This window comes from Thrips palmi, unplaced genomic scaffold (assembly GCF_012932325.1).
Source record: "Thrips palmi isolate BJ-2018 unplaced genomic scaffold, TpBJ-2018v1 HiC_scaffold_4, whole genome shotgun sequence".
NCBI lineage: Eukaryota > Metazoa > Arthropoda > Insecta > Thysanoptera > Thripidae > Thrips > Thrips palmi.
This window is the reverse complement of record NW_023144631.1, coordinates 3,491,416-3,518,884: the sequence shown is the minus strand read 5'-3', so window position 1 is coordinate 3,518,884 and position 27,469 is coordinate 3,491,416.

Here is a 27,469-nt window from a genome sequence, read left to right as displayed (position 1 = left end):
CGCTCGCTGGACGCTGGGAGGCCACCAATAAACAAGCCAAGCGCGTGTTGCGGGAGTTAAACTGCGGACAACTTGGGCTTTTCGTGAATATTTAAGATTTTGTATCGAGCTCTCAAATATTGCGGCTAAATTTGGTCAAGTGAGGCAACCAGTCTGACATTTCAGAACAATACGTCTCCCGTTTTAGACCCTTGGTCTGAAAATACACAACCAGTTTGAAATTTAAGATCAATCGGTCTTCCTTTTCAGGAGAATAGTCTGAAAAGGCGATTCAGACTACATGGTCTTGTACTTAGTCTGAATTTTCAGTCACCCCTGTCAGACTTTTTGTCTGGATGGTCTGAATTTGCTTTTAAGACTGCGAAAGTCTTAAATTTCATCCGAGGATTCTTCTTTTGCATACTTCTGGTCTTAATTCAGAAATCAGACCACTAGGTCTTACAAAATTGGTCTGAATTTTAAGATTTTTTTTAACAGTGCGTCTACAGTTTTGGCCGCCTCCGCCGTTCTTCTTCTGGACCACTGTGCGCCACCGCCACGGCGTCATGGCGGCGAGAATTTCAAAACTGTGCCAAACTAACTTGCATGTATCTTGTGTGATTGCGGCCGGATTAAGAGTGTCGAGTCGCGGCGACGACGACGACCGTGGCCTATCGGCCAAGTTGGAGCGGGGCTGCCAACTTGCTCCCCGTCCATCGGCGGAGGAACCCCCCCCCCCCTCCAGCCAAGTGAAATGGCGAGTCTCCGCGCCAGCTATTGCCACGGCGGGCGCAATGATGCCCCTCAAGGTGCCGATCCTGGGCGCGCCCCGAAACGCGACGCCTGCCTGCTTCAAGCGACGAGACAAGGAGAGCGAGAGAGAAAATTTGGGCGGAAGCGAGAAACAAACCCCCGCCGCTGGAAAACGTTCATAAGACGATGCCGTCTTTCCATTTGTGTCTGTGATCTTTGCGAGGTTCCCCCTTATTTTTTTTCTCTGCATAAACTAGTCGCGAACGGCCTCTTTGAGTTTCACAACTTGCGCGGCGGGCGGAGCGTGCGGCGGGGCGAGCGAGGGGTCGCGGCGCCTCTTGGACACGGCCTCGGGCGGCACTCCACTTCCGTCAACGAGCAGAGGCCCACTTAATTATGCAGAGGGCCATCGCGTCGCGGCGCGGACGGCGCGAGCAAACATCGGCCGAGCCCACGACCGCCGCCGCCGCCCACCCCGAACACGACGGCGTCCGGTCGACATCGACGCGCAGTGCTCCGTTTTAATGAAAGCCAACTATTTGTTGTTGTTTTCGTTGAAAACCAACGGCTGCGGCCAAGTTGTTCTTCCTCTGACCGACCGCCACCGCGCCCAGCGTTCCGCCCGACTCGGTCGCAGCGTCCTTCCCCCACCACCACCACCACCACCACCACCACCACCACCACGGCCTGCCCGGCGACAAACACGTCATTTTCCGCGCGGTGAGCCGAGAGAGCGATGCGACGCGACAGCGGCGGAGGAGGCAACTGCAGCGACGCCAGCTTTTTCATCAGCATTTCTCGCGTCCTCGTCCTCCTTGTTTGAACTTGACGAGACTTCGGCGGGAGACGCCCCCGGCCCCCCGGCGGCGTGGCCGAGGCCGAGGCCGCGGCGTGGGTGCAGCAGACTGAATCCGAGAGTCGCTTTCGTCGCGCTGCCCCTCTCGCGTTCATGGGGCGTCCCCTAGCGGCGCGAGAGAGACAGAGCGACGAAAGCGACTCTCGGAATCAGTCAACAGCCACTTGGCAGTGGGATTCCAGGGCGGAAGACCCCACCCCCTGTTCTGGAAAAAATGCTCCGCCAGGACAAAGTGGCGGCCAGCATGCCGGGGCGTGGCGGGGCGGGGCGTGGCGGGGCGGGGCGGGGCGTGGCGGGGCGGGGCGGGGCGGGCGGCGCGGGGCGGCGCGTGCACCCATCCGTCCGTCCGGCGTCCGGCAAGGCGACGGGGCGGTAGTTTGGCCACGGGAAGCCGCCCGGATGCCGGAGTCCAGCGTGCAGCACCACCGTGGGAAAACAGAACCGAACCGTTTGCTCGTCAGAGCCGATGCCAGGGACGGCTATTTTTATTCGTTTGAAGGTACTAAAGGTTTTTCAGTTGATTTTTCGCCGCTCTTTACGGGCGGCCAAGTTATGAGAAATTCAGACCGACCCGAACGGCGAGCCGCGGCGACGCAGGCTGGCGGGCAGAAGTTTTGTCGCGGCGAGTGGCAGGCCTGGCGGACCTGGCAGGCCGGGCAGACCGAGCGGGCAGCCGCGGCGAGGGGTCCCGCACTGGAAAAGTGATAAACTCGCCGAGGAGGGGGACACCCATGACGCGGTGCAGCAGTTAGTGCGGGCAGTAAAAGCACACCAGCGCGCGCGCCGAGAGGAGGAAAAGAACGGGCAGAGAAACGTATCGCCAGGGCGGGGATTCGAACCCAGACCCACGGCGGCGGGGACGCAGCGCCGTTCCACTGTTTTACTGTTTTACTGCGCGCCGCCGCCGCCCTCAGGATGGCCGGGAAGTGAGCCACGCCGCGCCACGCCCCGACGACAAATCGCTACTTTGACAGTGAAGGGCGCGGCACGGCGGCAAGGCCAAATTGCCTGACGGTCTTCTTCTCGGGGGCCCGGCGCGTCACGGCGGCCTGACAGCCTCGCTGTCTGACGCGCGCGTCGCGGACGGACAGCACAGCCTTCGGGCCGCGGCCGTGCCCTCTCTATCTCTCTCATGAGGCGTCCCACATGGGTGCGAGGGAGACAGAGCGACGAAGACGACTCTCGGAATCAGTCTGCAGCAGCGTTAATGGCGCCACGCCAAGCGCGCCGCGGGGACCAACCCACGGACCGTGGCAGGAGATTTGTGGTTTGAGTCACCTGGCGGAAACCGCGCAGAGGGCTTGAAGCACCCGGTGAGCTTTCGGGAAGCTTCCGGTAAGCTTTCGCCGCGCTTTCGCCAAGCTTTTGGCAAGCGCGAAAGCACGCAGAAAGCTGGGATCGGGGCAAATACGCAACCAGGACGACCACAGGTACGGAATGGAGTGTGTATCATGTTAAGGGGGACTAAATGCGGCGCCAAGGAGCGGGAGGCTCAGAGGGCTCAAGACTGCTCGCGTCGCTCTGTCTCTCTCGCACCAGCGGGGCGCTCCGCAGAGCGTGCGAGAGAGACAGAGTGACGGAAGCAGTCCTCGGAATCAGCCCCCAGGTGCGAAACCAGAGGGGGGAGAGTTGAGGTTCATAAAGGGGCGAGGGGAAGGGGGCGGTTTAGTGAGAGCTGGCGGTAAGAGCTGCGAGTGAGGAGGGGAGGGGAGGCTGCGAAGCGAGTGAAAAGGCGAAAGCATTGAAAAGGAACCGGAGGATGGGGAGAGGGAAAGTTGGCCTTCATTATGAAAAGGGGGTGGGCGTTAAGGAGAAGCAACTTTTCCCTTTTCCCCCTGCATCCCCCGGCCGGTTCAAATTTCATTAGGCCGCGCGACTCATCGCGGGTGCTGTTGCATACATCCTGTTATTTCAGTAACTCTATTCTCGGCGCGCGCGCCCCGCGTTCCGGCGGCAGCCAGCGCAGCGCCCCGCCTCGGGTTTCACAGTGCCGCTGCGCCGCGCAGCGCGCCTCCCTGCAACATGCACGCGTAGCGCCGCGTAGCGCGGGCCGCGGGTCTTTCCGGCGCGCGACAAACAACTCTCTCTCTCTCTCTCTCTCTCTCTCTCTCTCTCTCTCTCTCTCTCTCTCTCTCTCTCTCTCTCTCTCTCTCTCTCTCTCTCTCTCTCTCTCTCTCTCTCTCTCTCTCGAACCACGGGATCGTCCCGGCGGGGTGCGAGAGAGAGAGACAGGACGGCCAGCAAGACATAGAGGCCATTGAGCAACACGCATAATGAGCCCGTCCCCCGGAACCTGGTCTAGTGCCAGTTGCTGAATATTCCACATGAAAGTTGCGCGGCGGGGTGGGGGGGGGGGGGACTCGGACCGCCTATCGGGGGCGGCCGTGGCAGGGGACGGGCCGGACCAGACCGCTTGACCGGCGCGCGGCGTGGAGTGGGCGACAACTTGGGCGGGCCATGGCGGGCCTGGCCTTCCCACCCCGCCCCGCCAGAACTACGACTGCGAGCCCCGCGTGAGCCCCGCGTGAACCCTGCCCCCAGAACTACGCCTGGTGCCCGCTGTGGCCGCTGAGCGTTGGGCTGGGTGGCGGCCGCCCCGGCCGGCACGCCCCACAGTGGGCCAGAAGACCGGTGGAGGCGGCCGAGACTCTAGACGCGTTTTGAGCTCCAGAGTCGCTAAAGGACACTCAAACCGCACGTGTGACCACCAATGGACCGCTCTCCGAACGAGAAATTCGTTGGTGGGGTAACACATTCGGTTCGAGTCCTGTTTATCTTTAGCGACACCGGGTAGCTCAGTGGTTCTCAACCTTAGGGTCGCGACCCCAAGTGGGGTCGCGAAAAAATTTTAAGGGGTCGCGGCGAGGTAGCTGGGGTCGTGTTTTGGGCCGATTTTAAGCAGCCACTGCGTCTGATCCGAGGCGGGCATTTTGCTCCCTCAACGGGCAATTGGTCTTTGAACCTTCCTTTAGCATACCTTTGTTACGGAGTGTGATTATCAGTCTTAGTTTGGGAGCAGTATTGTCTCAAAGTTTACCAAAACGGTCAGAAATGTCTTTGAAAAATCGTGTTTTGGGCCGATTTTAAGCAGCCACTGCGTCTGACCCGAGGCGGTATTTCGTCCTCCTTCAACGGGCAATTGGTCTTTGGACCTTCCTTTAGCATGCCTTTGTTACGGAGTGTGATTATCAGTCTTAGTTTGGGAGCAGTATTGTCTCAAAGTTTACCAAAACGGTCAGAAATGTCTTTGAAAAATCGTGTTTTGGGCCGATTTTAAGCAGCCACTGCGTCTGACCCGAGGCGGTATTTCGTCCTCCTTCAACGGGCAATTGGTCTTTGGACCTTCCTTTAGCATGCCTTTGTTACGGAGTGTGATTATCAGTCTTAGTTTGGGAGCAGTATTGTCTCAAAGTTGGCCGAAACGCTCAGAAATGTCTTTGAAAAACCGTTGTGACTGTTTTGGTCAACTTTGAGACAATACTGCTCCCAAACTAAGACTGATAATCGCATTCCGTAACAGAGGCATGCTAAAGGAAGGTCCAAAGAACAATTGCCCGTTGAGGGAGCAAAATGCCCGGCTCGGATCAGACGCAGTGGCTGCTTAAAATCGACCCAAAACATGATTTTTCAAAGACATTTCTGAGCGTTTTGGCCAACTTTGAGACAATACTGCCCCCAAACTAAGACTGATAATCGCACTCCGTAACAGAGGCATGCTAAAGGAAAGTCCAAAGACCAATTGCCCGTTGAGGGAGCAAAATGCCCGCCTCGGATCAGACGCAGTGGCATGCTAAAGGAGGGGTCCCGTGGGGTCGTGAAACTTTTCCTGGGGGTCGCGGAAATTTTTGGCTACAAATTTGGGGTCGCGAGCCGAGAAAGGTTGAGAACCGCTGGGGTAGCTCAAAACGCGTCTTAGGTTTTGGCCGCCGTGCCGGTCTTCTGGCCCACTGTGTGCGCCGTCCACCCCGTCGGAGGCCGGCGATGGCGACGGAGAGCACGACAAAGAGAGCGGAAAGAAGAAGAAGGGAGTGAGTGGGTCGGCGAGCGCGGGGCGCCAGGCTCCAGGTGATGACGGTTTGTTTGCGCGCCCGGCCCTGTCCCAGGTCCGCCGAGATTGGGCGGATCGCGGCCGGGCCGTGGCGAGTCGCACCCTCCCGCACCAGGCTCCGCCAGGCTCCGCCAGGCCGGCCGGGATCACGACGGCGAGGCGCCGTTTTAATTGAGAAAAACAAAAACAAGCTCAGCAAAAAGAAGAAGAGCGCAGTGGGACGCGGGTCAGCGAGGACGAAGGCGCGCGGGCCGGCGGCCGTCTGGCCGGACGGGCGGGGCGAGTCAAAGAGAGACTCGAGTGGCTGCACAAGTCAAACAAGTGACTGCAGCGGCGGCTTATAAGCAGCCAAAAGGAGGAGCAGCCTCTCGAGGAAAAGCGTTCTTATCAATTTTTCATCAGCGTTGGAACACTGGCGACGGCGGGCGGGGCACGGCCGCCGACGGCAGCAACTCACTAATTTCGAGGGCGGGGCCCGCCACGCCACGCCACGCCACTATCGGCAGACAAGTCTCGCGAGTCGCCCAAGCTAGCGGGTGAAGCGCGGGGCGCGGGGAGGAGGAAATAAAAGTGGGGCGAAAAACTGTGCAAGTGGAACATAAATCAGCGAAGGCATTTCCTTGCGCGCGGGGCGGGGCGGGACGGGGCGGGGCGGGCCGATACGTAGTGCTCCGGAGAATGCAGTCGGAAGCGTTCTCCTCCAAGGACGCCGTCCGCGAGGTACTCGACGACGGCGGCGGCGCGAAGTCGCCGCGTCATTTCGAAAAAGTTCCGACGCTGTTAACACGCTGCGGCGTTGTTGGTTCCGCTGTTTCCAGTGTAGACGCGGTGTTGCCCTGTTCACCCTTCGCACGTCATCCCCTAACGAAGAGTGTCAGAAAGTTTGGGGCGGCGAGTCAGGCAGGCCCGGCCGTGGCTGGCGGGGCGGGGCGGGGCGGGGCGTCGCGGGAAATAATGCGAGCTGATGGAGTAAAGGATGGGTGCCACGCCGTCAAGGCGATGTAGTGTGAGGCGGCTTCGGCTAACCAGCATGCCAGCCAACCAGCCACAAAAAAAAAATACAAACACTGCAAGCGAAAAACAAAACACGACCAGTTCGATTTTGGGGTGGGGATTACATCTGCGCGTCAAACTTCGTCCATGATGCACCCGCGTGAAAAGTAATCGGGAAGCAATTAAAGTCGGTTCGGGGGAAAAAAATTCTACTTTCATTTTTGTTTTTGCGCTTGCGCTGCATCCTCGCGTGGAGCTGCTCAAAGCGATGGGGAGAAGAGGGTTCGGTTTGGGGGGGGGGGGGATGCCGCAAGATGGACCCTTCGCTGAGGGGGAGCCTTCGGGGGGGCCGGCAAAGCTAGGCCTTCATTGGGGCACCGATGTAAGCTGATGGATTATCGAAATGCAGAGCCAGCAGCACGCCAGCAAACTGATTCGCTTGCGTCGCTCTGTCTCCCTCGCACCTACACGGGATGTTCCGTGAGTGCGAGGGAGACAGAGCGACGAAAGCGACTCTCGGAATCGGTCTGCAGGCCCGGCGAGGCCCGGCGAGGCACCCAAAGGGCGCAATGAAACGAGGATTCCTCCCGCGCGATTTCATGCATTATTAAAAGAGGATGCTAATGCGAGGACCGGATAAGCGATGGGCTCGGTGTACTGAACGGCGCTGCAGATGTAAGGTAAGCAGGCAAGGTCAATGTTGGCCTGCGGCATCCGAGGCAACGAACCCGCTTCGGCGGCCCAGTCCACAGCCCAGCCTGCGGTATGCCTGGGTTCGGATAACCCTCTAATGCCGCAGGCCCCCCAAAACTCTCTCTCTCTCTCTCTCTCTCTCTCTCTCTCTCTCTCTCTCTCTCTCTCTCTCTCTCTCTCTCTCTCTCTCTCTCTCTCTCTCTCTCTCTCTCTCCCTCTCTCTCTCTGCCCGAGTCGCCACCAAGTGGCCTGTTGGTCCGCGCGCCCAGCGCTGATGAAAAAACAATTCCGCCACAACTTTTTCCCCCGGCGTTTTCCTAAAACACGTGAAAATGGGGTCGGGAAATGCGGCGGCCGACTTACCTGCATCAACTGGCGGCGTGCGCGGCGGGCTCACGCCTCGCGCGTCCGCGCATCGCGGCGGCACGACCTGCAAAGCAAGGTCACTCCAGGTCATTCAAGGTCACTGCTGAGATACAGGAGATACACCCATAAAAAGGAGCCCACTGGTGCCGCAACGCCAGGCGTGCGCACGTCGGACCGCTTCGGCGCGCCGCACGGGTGCGAGAGAGACAGGGCGTTCGGCCTGCAGTGCGGGTTAAAGGGGTGCCACAGTGGAGCGCCCTCACGTCCAAAATGACGCGCGGCTCTGTGTAACACGACCGAGGCCTTGTCGTGGAAAGTGAGATTATCAAGAGCGCCGCGCTCGGCGCGGTGACTGTACCTCGCGAGAGGGAAAGCGCCCACGCGGGCTGGTTCCCAGAGTCGCTTTCGCCGCTCTGTCTCTCTCGCACTCGTGGGGCGTCCCGTATGGCTGCGGCAGAGACAGAGCGACGAAAGCGACTCTCGGGACGAGTCTGCTGTGATGTCACCCAGCCACCAGGCAGCGCGTGGTTGGCGGTGCTCCGAGTTCCGACGAGCTGCTCTGCTGCTTTTCGTTTTCGTGTTGTTGTTTTTAATAGAGGAAAGTTATCCGGACTGCGGAGTGCCCTGCGCGCTGGGCCGGGCTGCGCCGGGCTGCGCGATCCACCGCAAGGCCGGCAGCATCATCGTCGGGATCGAGGTACGTTCCTTATCGATTTTACTACTTCAGAAAGATGCTCTCCTCGGCGAGTTCCAGCAGTGAGGACGCCGAGGACCTTAGAGGGCGAAGCAGAGAGTGAGAGAGAGAGAGAGAGAGAGAGAGAGAGAGAGAGAGAGAGAGAGAGAGAGAGAGAGAGAGAGAGAGAGAACCACAGATACAGCCAAGTGCCCAGAGGGCAACAGCAGGGCCGGCCTCCGATCGGACCATCGGACCATCGGACCGTCGGACCGTCAGACCAGCCGGCGTAGCAGTGTACCCACGGCACGCCACGCCGCCGAGTCGGTCGAGTTGCACGCCACGCGATGCAGAGCCCGTCCAATTACATTACTCGCTTCCCGGAATCCCTCGCTAACGATGCCCTGCGATGCCCGCCGCGGCGAAGTGCGTCACCGCACTGCCAGCGCGCCGCCAGCGCACGGGTATCGCTCCAATATAACGTATCGACTTTATTTCGAGTTTCTGTTCATTTATTTACTCATCCTGCTGCCGGGTTGGTCCGACGCAGTGGCGCGCTGCTGCTGCACATTTACCCCGAGTCCCTGGTGGCCGCGCAGCGGGCGCGCCGCACGCCGCGCCCCAACTATCCACTAGTCGATACCCCGGGGTACTTTTCGACTCGCCCGGAGAGGCGGGCGCTGCTGCGCTGTGCTGCGCCACTGAAACTCCCTTTTTATTTTATTTTTAAGCCTGGACGCCACGCCACAGTGGGCCAGAAGACCGGCAGAGGCAGCCAATCTAGACGAGCTTCTGAGCCGCTAAATGGGGACTCGAATCGAACGTATGACCCCACCCACGGATTGATCTAAACACGAGGAGTTCATTGGTGGGGTCACACGCTCCGTACGAGTCACGGGAACGAAATCACCCCAGTGCTCGAAACCTTTCAGTAGTAATGACGCCATGACACTATGCGTCACTCAAACGAAAATAGTCCAAAAACTGTCAGGGTGGGACTGGAACCTTGGACGGAGAACTTGTGAATCAGGTACACAGCGCGCTCGGCCACCGCGCGGCGAGACCAGCAAAGTTGCGAAAGCAAAGCAACAAAACCGGACACTTCCCTATTCCTTGCCGTCGCCATGCCTTTGCCTCCGCGGGGCGAGTTGGTCCGAGTTGGCCGTACTCCTCAAGGGCGCATTCACTCCGGCGCCTCGTCCCGTCCGCTCCACTGCCTTTTGTTTCCCGCCTTTTTTTACAGTTTAATCCGTGGCGCGCGCGACCGCCCGTAAAGCGGGCGACACTGCGCACCAGGCCGCTGCCGCCACCGCCGTCGTGATCCTGGCCAGGCGCGCGGCCCGCCGCCACGTCAGCCCTCATCACGGCGAGGACGGCCGGGCGCGGACGGGCAGACGGACACACAGCAGATCAGTCGCCTGGGCGCGCGGCCCAGCCCGGCACGGCACACTCACTCCGAGAGTCGCTTTCGTCGCTCTGTCTCGCTCGCACCTCAACGGGACCCCTCCATGAATGCTGGAGAGACAGAGCGACGAAAACGACTCTCGGAGTCAGTCTGGCGGCCGGGCCGGGCCGGGCCGTGCCGGGGACCGCCGCCGGGGTAATCCGGTTTACATCACCGCAGACCGTCGTAGACCCCAACGAAAACAAGACCGTGCCGCGGAGGGACGACCACGACGCTCCAGCCGTCGAAGGTCGAGAGGGCGCTCACAGATTCTTTCCTCCCTTTTATCCCCACTCCCGTTTCGAATGCTGATGTAGTGATTGCGGGATAATGGCGCTTCAGGACACAGCGAGACAGCGAGGCGGCGAGGCTCAAGGCGGCCCGGCATACTGATTCCGAGAGTCGTTTTCGTCGCTCCGTCTCGCTCGCACCAGCACGCGACGCCCCTTGAGTGCGCGCGAGACAGAGCGACGAAAACGACTCCCGGAATCAGTCTGCTGGGACTCGAGACTGAGCCCCAAAGACGTCCGAGGCCGATGTATTCCATTGCGGATGTCTCGAAACGGCGAAAGCGACGCGGCGGCAAAACCAATGCTTACATCAGCGCGACTCCGCCACGCGTGCTGCCGCGTGCTGTGCACACTGATTCCGAGAGTCGTTTTCGCCGCTCTGCCTCTCTCGCTTCCGTAGGGGACGCCCCACGAGTGCGGGAGAGACAGCGCGACGAGAACGACTCTCGGAATCAGTCTGCTGCGCACAGCGATAGACGCCCCACCCTACCCCTTCCACCACCCCGTATCCACTCACATCTGCCTCCATGATCAGCCCCCCCCCCTCCCCGCCTTGCTCATGCTCGGTGAACGTGCGATGCGTGTTTAGTGGCCCGCAGCATCAGGAGCCAGGGTTAATTAACTAACTCACCAGTCAATCCCAAAAGAGCCCGACCCCCTTCGCCGCCGCACTGCCAGCTGTGATGCCATTGATTACGCCATAAACTCGGCGGCGTCGACCTCTAAAGCGGAGAACCCGCTTTGAAACGAAAAGTTTACCAGGTTAAAAGCGTCGCGGGTACCCATCAGAGAGGACGGGTACCACCTGGGTACCGCCGCGCGCTGCTTAGGGGACTTGCAGCCGTGCTTCCGTGAGTCGTTTTCGCATAAGAAAGGGAGGAACAGTATTCGTAAATTACGAAGTATCTTAAACTCACGTATGCTCAAAACACTTTCTTGCAACAAGCTTCTCTTCTATGTCGGGCCAAAAATAGTTTGCACGGTTTTCAGAGTGTGCCCTGCCTGTCGTTTTTGCCGCGGGTGCTGCTACCCGTCCACGCGGTGCAGAGCGAGCGTGGCTGGCCCGGGCCGGCCCACGCATCAGTCACACGGGGTGCTTCGCCTGTCGCAGCTCACCTGCCCCCCCCCCCCCCCTCCACCGCCCACCCCTGCCGAGCCTGCCTGCCCGCGTCGCTGCGACCCGGCGGGACAATTTGTTAGCAAGTTTCCTGCAGGGATTCGGAATACCAGGTGAATAATTAATTCACCTCCATCCGATGGCGCGCAGCACGGCGCAGCACGCCAGCCCGTTACTCCCGTGATTGCCGTTATTCTTGCGTTTTTGTTTCCCCTTTTCGCGTCGAGGGTGCGAGGAACGCGTCTTGACAGCCCTGATGGGCCTCGGGGGCCGCAGATTTACAGCGGGTATCTTCTCCTCGGACGAGCGGTATCGAGCGCCGGGGAAGGGAGAGAGCGTCGTCCCCCTGTTTAAGGGAGAGCGGGCAGATAGTGGCGACAGGGGCACATACGTAGGGACGAAACGAGGCCTGCGCACAGTGGGCCAGAAGACCGGTGGAGGCGGTCAAAAACCCGGACGGGCATTGAGCTCCAGAGCGGAGCGCAGCGGAGCGCAGCGGAGCGCAGCGGAGCGCAGCGGAGGAAATGTCTCCGGGCGTTTGAAAATTGAAAGGCGTCCAAATGCAGCTCAAAATGCGCATCCATTCTCGAAGCGTCGTCGCGTCGCCTAGTTCGCTGGGTGCCCCCTCCGCCGTCGCCACTCCGCCGCCTCGCGCCCCCGCTCGAGGCTCCGCAACAACTTTGTGTTTCGACTCTTTATATGTAAAGCTCGGCGGGGCGACGACGGGGCTCGCTCCCAGTTCGGGCCGCCACCTCGGCCGCCGCCTCGGCCGCCGCGCACCCAGCTGGACTTATTTCCGGCGAGAGAAGTACTTCGGCGGCGAGTAATCCTTCCCCTCCCCGAGCTGACAATCGCCAGAAGCCCGCGCTCGTTGCACGACAAACGGCATTTTCCACGCACTTGGAAACTGGAGCGGAAAAAAGGAGAAATAGGAAAGCCGTCGCGGCCCGACCAACCGCTTACTTCGGACTTCGAACCACCAGCAGCGCACAGTGGGCCAGAAGACCGGTGGGGGGCGACCAAAACTCTAGACGCGATTTCAGCTCCAGAGTCGCTGAATGCGACCCGAACCGAACGTGTGACCACACCAATGGATTCCTCGTTCGGTTAAAGTCCTGTGTAGCGACTCTGGAGCTCAAAACGCGTTTCGGCTTTTGGCCACCTCCACCGGTCTTCTGGCCCACTGTGCCACTACGGGTAGGCATGCAAATGACTTGGCCAGCTTGGCTGGGTGATCGGGTCGAACAGCGCCGCGCTCAATTGAACGCGACCGTCCCGCTGAGGAAGCATAGTCTCCGCGTCTGGAGGGCAGCCGCGCGGCAAGATTCAAACCAAGCGGTCTATCGCACTCGGATCCGTCACACTGATAACGAACAGCGTCGCGCCCCGCGGGAGAGGTGCGCGCCGTGCCGTGCCCCGAAACTTTGCTGCTTTAGTGACGTTTTCCTAAGTGAAATCCCTGTCACTGGGGGGCTTGAGAGCGCCATTCAGGGCCCCACGTCTCGGACCACCGGCCCCACAAGCCCCGGGAGCCCCCAGGCCGCCCCAGGCCGCCCCACGCTGCCAGCGCTCCGGAGCCACGCACCGGCCGCGCAAGCACCACCACACTGACACACGCACCACCAGCCGGGGAATTTAAAAGTTGGACGGACAACACACACACACACACACGTGTGAGAGTGGCGTAGCCGATGCCGTGACCTCAACACTGTGAGTATGTGTGTGGGTGTGTGTGGTCACACGTGTGCTTGCGAACAACTTCCGAAGAAATAAAGGTCACACGGGAGAGAGAGAGAGAGAGAGAGAGAGAAGAGAGAGAGAGAGAGAGAGAGAGAGAGAGAGAGAGAGAGAGAGAGAGGAGGAGAGGAGAGAGAGGGAGAGAGACGCAGAGCAGAGGCAGAGAGAGAGAGAGTAGACACGTGAGAAGAGAGGAGGGAGAGAGGAGATTTGAGCGAGAGAGAGAGAGAGAGAGAGGTGAGAGGAGATCCGAGAGAGCAGCAGAGCTGGCGAGGGCTTGAGTGAGCCGAGAGTAGGGAGCAGAGAGCCAGCGAGAGAGTGAGAGGGGTCAGCGCAGCCACGGCGCACTGCACACGAGCGGGCCAGACACGTAATGCGAATGCGAAGTGAATCTGAGCAGTTCCTTGATGGAGCGGCAGCAGCTGTCACGCGAACCGCATACAAGCCGCATCCAAGTGCTTTCGGCCGGCGGATTTGTTTTCGCTGGACTCTCTGGCTTTCAGGCTGTCGCTTTTTTAGCTTTGGCTTTCGGCCGGGCTTTCAGCCGGGGCTTTGGCCCCATCGGGGCTTCAGCCATGCCGCGGCGCACTTCCATCGGCTGGGCCGCCGCAATGCGAATGCGAATGTGAATCTGAATCATCTCCCTCTGATGGCAGCGGCAGCAGCTGTCACGCGAACCGCAATAACAAGCCCATCAATGTTTTCACCTTCGTTTTTTTTCTCTCTCTCTCTTTCATTGCTGTCGTCTTTTTTTTTTTTAGTTTTTGCTGCTTCAGCCCTGGGATGAGTGTGGTAAACAGGGCGGTAAAGTCATCCATCGCATCGCGGCCTCGCGGCGGAGCGCCGTTACAGTATCGGGGTGCTCCGAGGCTCCGAGGCCCGAGCGCGCCCTGCAGGCTCATTCCGAGAGCCTTCTTCGTCGCTCCGTCTCTCTCGCACTCATGGGGCGTCCCAGCCCGGCGAAAACGACTCTCGGAAGCAGTCTGCAGGGCGCGGCCATGGCGTAGCCGCGGGCTGATCCCGAACAGCGCTTTTTCTCCATCCGTCTCTCTCGCACGCCGCAGGGGCTTTGGTGAGGCGCGAGAGAGGCGGAGGCTCCGTTCGGAATCAGCCTGCGTCGGCGCGCGCGGAATGTGGCATGGATAGGCCGGCTGCTGGGCTCGCGTGGTGTGGCGTGGCGCGGCGTGGCGCGGCGAGGCGTCAGAGCCGGGGCAACTTCCGAGATCACTAATGCGCGCGGTTCGACTGCTGGGCCTCCCCGGAGACGATGAAGTTCCCCACCGCCGACCTCCCCTTCTCCGTGTTTGCTTCTGGCTTGCTCCATTTTTTTTTTCGGTGCTGGCGGTCCGCGCCGTGCTGGTAGGCTAGCCCGGCCGACACGCAGGCTCGCCGCGCCTTGGCTTGCCTACCTCGCGGGCGCCCCGCCCCGCCACGCCTCGCCCCGCCTCGCCCCGCCTCGTGAACTCGCCCTCTTCCCCACATTCAAGTTGGAGCACGCGGCACGCACTTGGCTGCTTGTTTTTAAGATTTAAAGGGCGAGTGTGGCCAGGGCACACGGCGCCACGGCCTCGGCAGTTCCCCTGGACCCTTCCAGCGCTCCTCGGACTCGCTGGCACAGTTCGGGGGCGGGCCCGGAGTAGGGCGGAAGGGGGGACGAGGCCTCAGTCAGGGGCCCTCTCGCGCCCAATCCACGACAATTCGATTGCTCCAGGTGCCCCAAGGTTGGCCCAAGCACCTTCACAGGTGGCTCGGGCTACTCCACTAGTTTCTCCTAGAACAACACACACACACACACACACACACACACACACACACACACACACACACACACACACACTTACTCCCCCACTCCCTGCCACCCTCCTTCCCTCCCTCCCTCCCTCTCTCTCACACACCTACACACACACACCACCACTCAAACCGGGAAACTCCGTGAGAAAGAAGTAGCCAAGAGAGCTCCGGCCGGCCGCCCCCCGTCGACACTGATAAACACGAAGACGATATTGGGAGTGGACAGTACCTGTAGCTCGGCGCGTCGATACACGCTCCGCCGTAAAATATTTATGTCCCTCGGAAAACGCATACACGCTCATGATTCAGCGCGGTGCGAGGTCCGAAAGAAAAATCCGATATACGTTTTATCCTCGGGTTGTCAGTGACACGGCGGCGGCGACGGCCACGGCGACGCGAAGGGCCTCTTGTAGGGTTAGGCGTATCAGCGCGGCTGGAACTGCCTTTGACAAGCCATCAAGTGGACCCGCCCGGCCGGTCCACTCAGCCACGCCCTTTGTAAGTCCCACCGCGGACGGACCGACGGACGGACGGACGGACTAGGCCGGACCGATATGGCGCCTTATTATGCCGAGACATTATTTTCGGGTCGCTTGATGCGAGGCGCGGCGTACACTGGCAACAACACGTAGAGTGGCCCCTCGTCCTGCGAGCTCCACAAGCTAGGGGTGCCAACATCACCTGCAGAGCAGGCGGCAAGCGGGCAAGGCCGCCAAAACGCTGCTGTCGTCGAATGAGACTGCGGACCGATTCCAAGAGTCGCTTTCGTCACTGCGTCTCTCTCGCACCTATGGGGGACGCCCCGCGAGTGCGAGAGAGACAGAGGAACGAAAGCGACTCTCGGAATCGAACTGCAGCTCAGCAGAACATGAACGTGACGCAGCGAGGCGGGGAGTGAGGCGCCGAAAGAGAAGGGCCCCGCGGCGCGTGTGTTCAATGCCTTGCTGCCGTTGACGCGGCGGGACGCGGCGGGACGTCCCCTCCTCCACTAAGTGCTTCCTCTTGCAGCGCGCCCGCCTGCTCGTCCCGCACGCCGCCGTCGTCCTGACCCTGATCCAGCGACCCTCTCCCACTCCGCCGAGTGGCAACCTGAACTCTCAACTGTGCGTGGCGCTGGCTGGCTGGCGCGGGGCGAGGGTTCATAGGTCAGGGGGCGACGTGCCAGGACCGCCTTACCCTGTGTCGAGTTAATGAATCTCCGAAACATGAGGACGTAGATTTTTAGGGGTTCCCAAGAACCACGATTTCTACACATTTGTTACCATTTCGACAAACTTTGCTGCAATACCGCTCCCAAACTTAGGCGGCTAATCGCACTCCGTAACAAAGGTCTCTCTCTCTCTCTCGGCGTGACCTTAGGCGGCGGCATGACACGGAGAGGGGGGGAGCTTCACTGCTTCCCCAAGAGGAAGCACCTTAAGCAGCTCGCCACGATGCCGCGTGCCTCAAGGATCAAATTGAAAGAAAATAAGAAACTCTCTCGGACGCGGCCACTCACAGCGTGGACGCCACGCCACACGGCTGGCCAGAGCACCCAAGAGCACCAGAGGAGGCGGTCAAAATCCCGGACGCGTTTTGACCTCCAGAGGACTCGAACCGAACGTGTGACCCCACCTGGATTGCTCGTTCGGAGAGGAATCCATTGGTGCGAGTCCAGTTTTGGCCGTCGGCGCCGGTCTCTTGACCAACTGTGTAGGATGAAAGGCGAAGGCAACGTGCCCGCGCCGAGAGAGAGGGAGAGCGCGCCCGGCGAGTCCAGGGTAGGCAACACGCGGGCACGGCTGCGCGGCGGGCTGGCCTACCCTGGGCTTCGCGGGCGCCCGCCGAGCCGCCCCGCCACCCACGCACGGCACGGCACGGCACGGCACGCGGCACGGCACGCCGAGTGGAGGGAGAATAAGTAGAATCATTTGATGGCCGCCGTCGCTGTTACCGCGAAAGGACCGCCAAAAGCCACACCGCCCCGCCCCGCCGCCCACGACCCACTTCAGGCGCGTTTATAACACAGCGGGATAATGCTTTACGAGCGAACAAAGAAAATTACTCTCGTGCCAGTGAACATGATGGCAATATGGCTAACAGGGCCGGACCCCGACCTGACGCCACACACACACACACACACACACACACACACAGAGAGAGAGAGCGAGAGAGAGAGAGAGAGAGAGAGCGCACGCACGCGCGGCCAGGATACGTGTCTCGCCTCCACGTAGGCCGAAGCCACGGCGTCGAGGACCTCAAGGATCAACGCGGGGCAGAAAAAAGTCAGAGAGATGACTCCTTTGATGTCGCCACGGGAGTGTAAATCTCTCTCGCCAGGCCGCCGCCGTGGCGAGGCGACGTCGTCGTCACCCTGCCGCCACACCGCAAAAAAAAAAGAAATTTAAATCACGTGCAATTAATTTTAATAAGGCACGTAAAACTATACGGCCCCAAACTTGCGGGCGCGTAAACCGTCCCGGAATATGGCAGCTTTCTGCGTGCGGGCCCTGCGGAACCGCGCCCATTTTGGGGGACACTGTTTGGCGAATGGACGACTCTCCGGCCAATAAAATAGCGTGGGCCGTTGAGAAATCTGCCGACCGGAAATCTTCAAGTTGGCCATCAAGCCCAGCCCGGCCTCGGCGTCCTCGGCCATGCCCGCGTGGGCCGCGTCCCAAAACTCGGCCCCCCTTCATTTCTCATTCGGCCGTTCCCTGCAGGCTGATTCCGCGAACACAGTTTTCGCCGGTCCGTCTCGCTCGCACGCGCGGGGCGTGCCGCTGCGGTGCGAGAGAGACGGAGCGACGCGTTCGGAGTCCGCCTGCTGCCAAGGGGGCTCTCCAGCGGCGCGCGGCGGCCGAACGGACGGGGGCCGAAAAAGGGGGACAGCTTGCTGTAGGAAGAGACTCGGCCGCCACGCGCGTGCCGCCAGCCAGCACACTGGGAGTCGTAGCTCTGTCTCTCTCACACCCATAGGGCGTTCCGTGTATGTGCGAGAGAGACAGCGAGCGATGAAAACGACTCTCGGAATCAGTCTCTCCGGCCAGCCAGCGAGGGGGGTTCAAATCCCCCGAGCACAATAGTCCGGCACGGAGGGCCTTGCTAATCCCCGTCCATCGGCTGTGTGTGCACTGCGTGGAGCGTCTTAGGGTTGATTAACAGCGCCGCGACCAGGACGAAGGACATGTGCGTTTGGAGAGCACATTTTTTTTTCAAATCGGGCCTCCAACTTTCAAAGAAATGTACCTAAATGGTCGGCTGCGCCGCGCTGCGCAGTGTAGCGGAACCGCGGCGTTTGCACGCCGCTTGTTCGCGTCACGGCCCCGAGTAGCTACCAAGCCGGCAGCCTATTTACCTGTCAGCCGTCGTCGGTCCCCGAGTCCCTGGCAGCGGCAGCGCCTGGCACCGCCTGGCAGCCGATATTGGCGGGCCTCATGAACCCGGCGGTGACACCACGACTCCACCTCACCTGTGGCCTGCCTGTGGCCTGCCGCCGCCCTGATCCACTGGCAGAGAAAAGACGACCCTCCACCACCGTGAGGGACTACGGGCGATTTCTCTGCCTTGCATCGGACGCGGTGGCCGCCCAAAGTCAGACGAAATCAACGTTTTGACCAGCTTTGCGACAACCCCGCTCTCAAACCATTCTCATCCCGATATTCACACATATTCACTTGAGTTCATTTTCGTATTTAATAGTGTTCAAACAAATGCGTTCAGTCTTGATATTCGAAAATTATTCATAGATATCCCAAACGCTCTGCACACAAAATTAGCGAGTCAGATTTCCCGGATGTTCCGGGGAGGGATTCCTCCGGCTTTAATTTTTCATTGGGGTGGCCGGCCTTGACACTGGCCCTCTCTTTGTCGTCTCGGCGGGGCGGGGCGGGGCGGGGCGGGGCGGGGCGGGGCGGGGCGGGGCGGGGCGGGGCGGGGCGGGGCGGGGCGGCCAATGCCTTCCAGGCAGCAGGCCTTGGAGCGGGAAGCCCGCCAGTCAACACAGCGAAGCACAACGAGGTAATGTTCTCCGTGGAGAAAGAGGCCTGGTTACTCCACTGGGTGGCTGGCCCTGCCAGCCCTGCTAGCCACGCGCGGCAGCGCGATGCCGCCCCATGAGAGCGAGAGAGACAGAACGACGGTCTTGCAGCTCGGCCACGACGCTGGAATTATTTTTGAGGGAGAAGAGCGGGGCGAGTGGGGCACGGCACGGCCAGGGCACGGCACGGCCAGGGCACGGCACGGCCAGGCGCGGCGATCCACCAAAGTGCGGGGCTCTTGCTCTTTGCTCTGCGCGCTTCGGCACAGTTTGGCCCGGCCCGTCCCGGCCCGTGGCGCGGCCGGCCGCTCGCCTGCCTTCCCTTCCCTGCCGCGGCGCTAAAATTGGCCGCCGAGTCGCGATGGAGTTGACGGAGATAGATGGCGCCCCCCCCCCTCCCTGCCGGCGCTCGGGGTGGCACGTCGGGACTTTGCTGTTGTTGTCCGTACTTTGCACAATGGAACGAACCGCTCTGGCGGGTACCTGCAGGCATACGGGTTTTTGCACTCCCACCCAACCCGCGTGGCACCTGGATAACCGGGCAAAAAGCCACACTTTGCACCTATTAGTAGGCAAAACACGCTCTTTTGTCCCCGCCTCGGGTGCCGCCTCTGGGTACCTGCCGGTGCCCTGCAGTGCACGGCGGGCCGGGCATGAGACCGGGCGGGGGGGGGGGGGGGCGGTCAAAATCCCGGACGCGCTTTGAGCCCACACATGGGCTCCTCTCCGAACGAGCAATCCGTTGGTGGGGTCATACGTTCGCTCCGAGCCCCATTCAGCGACTCTGGAGCTCACAACGCGTCTAGAGTTTTGACCGCCTCCACCGGTCTTCTGGCCCACTGTGTGCCTCGCAGTGCAGCGCCTTGCAGTGTAGCGCGGCCCCCGCGGCCACAAAGAGACGCGGCCGCGCGGCTATCTCGGCAGCGCGATTATCAAAGACGCGTCATGCAAGCCGTTTGGACAAAGGAGGAACCCTTCCGTTGTTGTTTCGCCACTTTACTGCTGTACCAGCGGTACCAACGGGCCGCGCCGCCGCGCCGCACCGAGCCGCAGGTCGCGCCGAGCCAGCGGAGCCCAATCGAGCGGCGAACCGAGGGGGGGGGGGGGGGGGGGTGAAAGTGCGACGCTCTTTTGAGGACAACGACGACGACGCGCCGCCACTGCATCATGCCGCTCTTGTTTTCCCCCTTACTTTATGAGGCGGCAGGATTATTGAACGTGCAGAGAGTATACAACACACAACCGGTTCCAATCTCGCAGAAACGCGGGCACACACACAACGCCGCCATCCACACACACGCCCACACACGAGTATGCTCTCTATCTCCGCCCCCCTCTCTCTAACAGACACACACAGACACACACACTGACACACACAAGGGCGCCAGGTGACATCTGCAGCGACTAAAGTGCGTGGGTGTGAGTGAGGGTGGCCCAGCCAGCCCTCCACCCCACCGCGCCCCACCGCGCCGCGCGCGGCGACGACGAGTTGAGCGACGCGTCTGTTTTATCGCCAGGACGTGTGAGAGCGTGTGTGGGACAAAGGGCTGGAGGGGGGAGGGGGCGAGGTGGCAGCTAATAACGCACAATCCTTGCCGTCGCAACAAGTTTGCCTGCGAAATGCAACTCCACCGCGCCCCGCCCCGCCCCGCCACGTGAGCCCCAAGTTTCACTCCGCCACTTCCGGCCCCGCGACGGGGCAGTTTCCTTCGGGCACGGCGCGCGGACTCGAATTTATGCAGCAATTTCGGCAGTGAGGGCCGTGAAGGCGCAACAGGCCCGGGCGGCCAGGGCCCGGCACCGCGACCGCGCCCCGCGTGCGGTCTCGCCTAGTGGGCCTCGCCTCGCTGTCCTACAGTCCCTCAGCCCCCGCGTGCTAACGAAAGCCATCAACCTGTAGCCGGCAGACTGATTCCGAGAGTCGCTTTCCTCGCCCCGTCTCTGCCACACCTACGCCCCGTGAGTGCGAGAGAGACAGAGCGACGAAAGCGACTCTCGGAATGAGTCTGCAGTGTAGCCGGTGCAGCCGCAATGGCACCCCGGGGCCTCGGCCAGCCTGGGCCAGCCTGGGCCCCGAGGAGGGAAGGTACCTCTCTCCTACTTTAGGGCGACAGAGCGCGCACCGCCCCCATCCCGGGCCAGAACCCCCTCTACAGCAGAGCGATTCCGCGCAGTGCCTCGTCGCTCCGTCTCTCTCGCGCCGCCCTCCGCGCCAGCTGCGCGAGAGAGGCGGAGCGATTGCCAGACACAAGTCGTGCGGGCGTCGGCGGCGCGGCACAACAACACCGAGGCTGATTTAATTAAACGAGGCCTTAATTGGTGGAGTGCGCACCTCGTGTTCCATGTCGCACTATCGCGAGATCCGCCCCGCGATAGGCCGAGATCGGCACGCCGCGGCTGTCGCGGCCCACCCGCGGTGCGCGCACGGCCCCGGCCACAATGCCCTGCAGGGCCTGGCAGGGCGGCGGGGCTCGCCCGCCCGAATTAGGTCTCGGCCATTGTCTGCGCCCCGCCGCCTGCCGCCGCCCGCGGGGACGGCCGCACCCGGGCCGCACCGCACAGTGGGTCAGAAGACCGGAGGAGGCGGCCAAAACTCTAGACGCGTTGTGAGCTCCAGAGTCGCTGGATGGGGCTCGAAGCGAACGTGTGACCCCACCAATGGATTCCTCGTTCGGAGAGCAATCCATTGATGGGGTCACACGTTCGGTTCGAGTCTCCGACTCCGGAGCTCAAAACTCGTCTACAGTTGTGACGGCAGCCCGCTGTGGGCCGGCCGGCGCCTTTTCAGCAAGGAATAACGCTGATACCACTGGCCGGCCTCGGCCACGGCCTCGGCCTCCTCCCCCTCGCCCCGCCGAGGCGCCGAGGTCGTGAGCAGCCCACGGCAAATACGGCGTGTGTGGCGTGGCGGGGCGAGGCGTGGCGTGGCACGGCGTTTGCCTACCCGGGACGAGCACACTGCACACACCGGCCGCGGCGGGCCCCCAAGGTCCCCAGCCTCCCAGGCCCAAGGCGCTGTCAGGCAAACCCGTGGGCGGGACGCGCAGAGACGCGGTCCGGGCCGCGGAAGGAAACGGAACAGGCCTGTCCGGGAAACAAGGCAGATGACACTTTTCGGGCTCTCTCCTCACATGGGACTCGAATCTAACGCGAGAGGGGACCGTTGGGCTCCGCGCTCGAAGGGCAAGCCATTGGTACCAAGGGGAAACAACTGCAGGCAAAAATCGAAATCCACTGGAATTTATCAAAATTCATCGAAATTCTTCGCAAAATTCATCGAAATTCTTCTCAAAATTCATCGAAATTCTTCTCAAAATTCATCGAAATTCTTCTCAGAATTCATCGATATTCAACTGATATTCATTTGATGTATCCACCGCAATTCAGTGATTTCTCCTTGATTGGTACCCTTCGGGGCTCACTTCGCGCCACTGGAGGGTCAAGGCGCCCAAACAGTTCTGCTCTCTCCGGCCGGGTAGACCGCGGCCACCGTTACTCCTGGCTGCTGCCGCTGCTGCGTACCCAGCGGAACCCCCATTATTTCCCTTACACGCGACCTGACCTGCTCAGGAAACCGCGAGCGAGTTTATGCTGTGCCACATCTTTGTGGCGCCACTCGCGGCTAAATCATACACACCTGCTGGCCCCGCTTCGCTTCGTTTCGTTTCGTTTCGACCAGCGCGGAAACACAATCCCTCCGCCTGGCTGCGTCACGTCCGCGTCCGCGTTTGTGGCGTCGCTCGGGCGGGGCGGGCGGCACTCCCCGTCTCTCTCTCTGGCCGCATAAAGAGTCCACAACTTCTTTCTCGGTCGCGTTTCCTTTTTTTTCGCGCGGCAACGAAAGACACCAAGCAAAGGCTGACGCTTTTTCTCGTCACCATTCTTCGGAAGAGAAACAAAGTTGGCGGCGCGGCGGATTCCATCTTCCATCCTCGCCTGCAGTGACGCTCTTAACTGCAGTCGGCCCAGCCCGCACCTCTCTCTCTCTCTCTCTCTCTCTCTCTCTCTCTCTCTCTCTCTCTCTCTCTCTCTCTCTCTCTCTCTCTCTCTCTCTGAAATGATTTTCTTTCATCCCGCACTCACTTCGTGGTCGGGATGCCACAGTGCGAGGAGGCGACAGTGCAGCAGCAGGCCCAAGCCGAGGGAGACGCCGCGCGCGCGGGGAAAGGGGAGGAGGGGGGAGGATGTTTGCTGCACGATAGGGCGGCTTTCATTAAAGTCCCCGCGGAATCGGCCACGTGGGTAGAGTGTTCCCCAGGGCGGGGCGGGGTGGGGCGGGGCACAAGAGACTCCGAACGAGGCCCAAGCGTCCGTCACCGTCCCGACGGGATGGACCGCACAGCGGCACGGCGACGCGTTGTGGGTCAAGCTGAACGAGATGCTGGCCATCTTTCAACAGCACACCGGCCCAGAGCAGCAAAGGCTGGGCCAAGGCAGCCAAAGCAGCGGGGCTGCAACGCGTTCAAGGCGCCTCGGCAGTCCGATCGGATCGCGCGGATCGGATCTACTCGGAGTCCGTGGTTCCTCCTTTGGACCTTTGGGGCTCAGGGGCTGGTGCGACTAGTGCACTGCATCCGTCCACCACCAAGGCCCTCCAGCGAGGCTAGCGCGGGACTTGAACCGGACTCGAACCGAACGAGTGACCTCACCAATGGATTCCTCGTTCGGAGAGCAATCCATTGGTGGGGTCACACGTTCGTTACGAGTCCCATTTAGCGACTCTGGAGCTGAAAACGTGTCTACACTACAGTTTTGGCCGCCTCCGCCGATTGGCCCACGGTGTGCGGGCAGAGCCAGGACCCCGCGCAGGGAAGACGAAGACCAATTTAAGCCTCGGCCGCCGCCCTGCCCTCGGCTCGCCTCGGCTCCGCAGTTGCCGGCCGTTTATCTCAGCGACGCGACACGGCTCGGCACGGCTCGGCACCGTGTAATCTGATGCCCGCAGGATTGGGCGGCAAATTCCAACCGCCCTTCCTTTCACTCGGACTTGGAATGAGGAATGGAGCCCCGGGCGCAATCATTATCGCGCAGATCGCATTAGGTAATGAGTGGCCGAGGGCGGGAGCCCGGGCAGCGGACGGAACATATTTGGTTTGGAAATCGGGCGCGAGCTGGCGCGAGCTGGCGCGAGCCAGCAAGCACTGTGTTTCTTCTCTCTCTCTCTCTCTCTCTCTCCTGCACTCGTGGGGCATGTGTGGGTGCCGAGAGAGACAGACAGCCCGCGTTCGGAGTCAGCCTGCAGACCGTATTTTTATCACAACGCTCTCGCCGTGCCGTGCCGCGCCGCGCTCGGCTGCCCCGACGAGTCAGCCGTTCTCATCGCTCTCATTCCATTCGGCCCCGGCCGCCCTGCAGACCTATCCCGAGAGTCGCTTCCGTCGCTCCGTCTCTCTCCCACCGGCACGGGACGCCCATGAGTGCGAGAGAGACAGAGCGACGGAAAAGACTCTCGGAATGAGTCTGCTGCCTGGCCAGCCCGGCCAGCCCGGCGGCGGAACGGATCGACGCGCTCCATTTGCCTAATGTAAACCCCCCGCGGGTATGAAAAGGCGCGCGCGCGGTTCCCGGGGTTCCCACGGTTCGAGCGGACTGTGCGTCCCTCACGCGTACGCGCGCGTGTGGCCCAGGCCCCGGGCCCCGGGCCCCAGGGCTCTGCTCGTTAAAACTAGAGCGCGCGCGGCGTCATGTTTGTAGCAACATGTAGATACGTCTGTCTGCCACACAATAAATCCCGAACAGGCTGGCCCGATCCCAGCGCCCCAGTGTCCCAGCGGACCCAGCGGACACTCGCATTCATGTCCACGCGAAACGCGTCCATGGCACAATCCATGGTACAATCCGCGCGCAACAAACAGCCTCACCCACTCCCAGCGGCAAGCATTGCACAGTGGATCCGCCGGAAGACCGGCCGAGGCGGTCTAAACTCGAGACGCGTTTTGAGCTGCAAAGTGGCTGAATGAGGCTCGAAAGTAACATGTGACCCCACCAATGGATTGATCTCCGAACGAGGAATCCATTGGTGGGGTCACACGCTCGGTTCGAGTCGTTTTCCACGACTGTGGTGTTCAAAACGCGTGCAGAGTTTCGGCCGCCACCGCCGCGGCTTTCTGGCCCACTGTACCATGTACATCTTTGACGCAAACTTATGAAAATTCAACCTCCTCCTCCTCCAGCGCGGCCCCGCGGAGCCGTACTCTGGCCCCTTCACTAAAAATCTCTTGGAAACTCGTCCGAAAGCGGCGAGCACACGTGCGGAACGCGTGCGGCACGCGCGGAGAGCACTCGCCTATTTTTTCTTTCCCTTTTTTTTTGTTACCCGCGGTCGTGCCGCGTTGTGCTGCTCGCGGTGCGCTGCGACCCGCAATAACACGAGGCACGCCCAGCCGCGGCCCAGCCAGCCACGGCGCAGCCACGGCGCAGCCACGGCCGCCCCCTCCCCCGCTTCATAATATTGTGCTCCAGGTACGTACGCTTCAAGTTATCGCGTGGCACCAGCAGCAAGGAAGGGCACAGCCAAGCCACGGCACAGGCACAGCGCTGGCGGCGGGGGAGGCAAGGGGAGTCTGCCGCCGAGCCGCGTCCGTCGACCGCCTCCCTCAGAGCGCCGTCGTCGCTCTCGCAGAGCAGCGCCCTCAGACATCAGACCAGCGGCGGCGGCGGCATCTCGGTTCAATTTATGGGGGGAATTTTGCGAGCGTGTGGTCACGCGTGAGGGCAGGGCCCGGGCAGAGGCCAGCAATCCAGCAAAGAGTGCAGTGGAGGTCACGGCCGGTCTAGGCCTCCTCTGCCGAAGAGTTTCGGGCGCCGCTCCACCGCGGCGGAGTTTGCAGCGCGGCTCTACTGATATGCGGAAAGGGTGGGCGCGGGCCCGGACTTGGTCGAGAGGGCCAGGTGCGGTCACCGCCGTGCTGGCAGTGTAGCGTCACACGAGTTGCCCCGGCAAACCGGCAGTTAGTACGTGATGGAAGCACGCCGCCTTGGAGTCCCACTGGGCCTTCCTGGCCTTCCAGCGGTGGCTGGCTTGGCCGCCGCCAACCGGCTGATTCCGAGAGTCCATTTCGTCGCGCTGTCTCTCTCGCACGCACGGGACGTCCCGCATGGGTGCGGTAGAGACAGAGCGACGAAAAGGACTCTCGGCATCGGCCTGCAGGCTTGGCCGGGGCCTGGCTTGGCCGCCGCCGGGCTTGGCCGTCCGCCCGGGCCCCGCGGTCTGCGGCCCGCGCCCTCGGCTTGGTCGCTGCCTCGCTGCCTCGCTGCCTCGCTGCCTCGCTGCCTCGCTGCCTCGCTGCCTCGCTGCCTCGCTGCCTCGCTGCCTCGCTGCCTCGCTGCCTCGCTGCCTCGCTGCCTCGCTGCCTCGCTGCCTCGCTGCCTCGCTGCCTCGCTGCCTCGCTGCCTCGCTGCCTCGCTGCCTCGCTGCCTCACTCTGCTGGCGCGGGGCCGCGCGGTGGTGCCGCGGGCCGTGGGCTGCCCATACAAAGTGCGGCCTCCCTTTCACTGGCCGCGCTGCCCCGCGCTGCACCGCCCGACTCCGCCGCGAACCTCCTTCGGGGATTCCCCGGCCCTTTTGTTTCCGAAGGGCGAAGGCTGGATGGAGCGGGCCGCCCTGCAGGCTGATTCCAAAAAGCGTTCTCGTCGTTGTCTCTCTCTCCTCATAGGGCGTTCCGTTTGGGTGCGAGAGAGACAGAGCGACGAAAGCGACTCTCGGAGTCACTCTGCTGGTATCGCTTCCGCCGCTCTGCCTCGCCCTCACGGCATTCAAGGCCTCGGCCTGCAATTATCGGCAACCACACGGCCTCCTCGCGAGCGAGAGAGAGAGGGAGAGAGAGAGAGAGAGAGAGAGAGAGAGAGAGAGAGAGAGAGAGAGAGAGAGAGAGAGAGAGAGAGCGGAGAGCGGGAAATCGGTCCCCAACCGAGCGCGGCGTGGCCCCAGGCGGCGCCTGCGTCACGGCGCGTCATCGTGTCACTGACGCTGATCCGCGGCGTGACGCGAGCGTGACATGAGCGTGACACGAGCGTGACATGACCGGAGACGCCGTCAATATGATGGCCGCGGGGCGTGGCGGCCGTCACGCGAGCTGCACACACACACCGTGGCGCTCGCGTCGCGCTCGCGTCGGGTTGGCGTCACGCGCCGCGACGCGCTAACGATGTGCGAAACACGCCGCTAACTAACTAGGCTGACACACTGCCGCGAGCCGATGCCGAGCTGCGCTATAACCGCGCTGCCGTCTCTTTCTCTCTCGCACTCGAGGGCAGTCCCAAAGGGGTGCGAGTGAGACAGGCCGATGAAGCAGTGCTCGGGGGGGCTTACTGCCAGGTGACGGGCCGAAGCACGCAGCAGGCAGGCACAGAGGCCTGCTTTTCCAAATTATTTTGACGGGGTCAGAGCGAAAAGGAAACTAAACTATCTCTCCCTGTCTCTTTTCCCCCCTTCGCCCTCTGGCTGGCCGGCCTCGACGAGGACGCGACTCTCTTCGACGCGGGGCGGGGCGGGGCGGGGCGGGGCGCCTGGCACACCCCCACCGCTGGAACGACGCACGACGGAACGTGGCCCTCGAATCAAAGCAACAACAAACAATAACTTGAGGCTGTGTCCGAGCAAACACACACGCAGCTCGCTCAGCTCTCGGCAAGCTGGGCGAAGCTGGGCTGGGCGACGACGCAGGGCCGCAGGGCCGCAGGGCCGCAGTCCGACTCTCGAGTGAATTAGC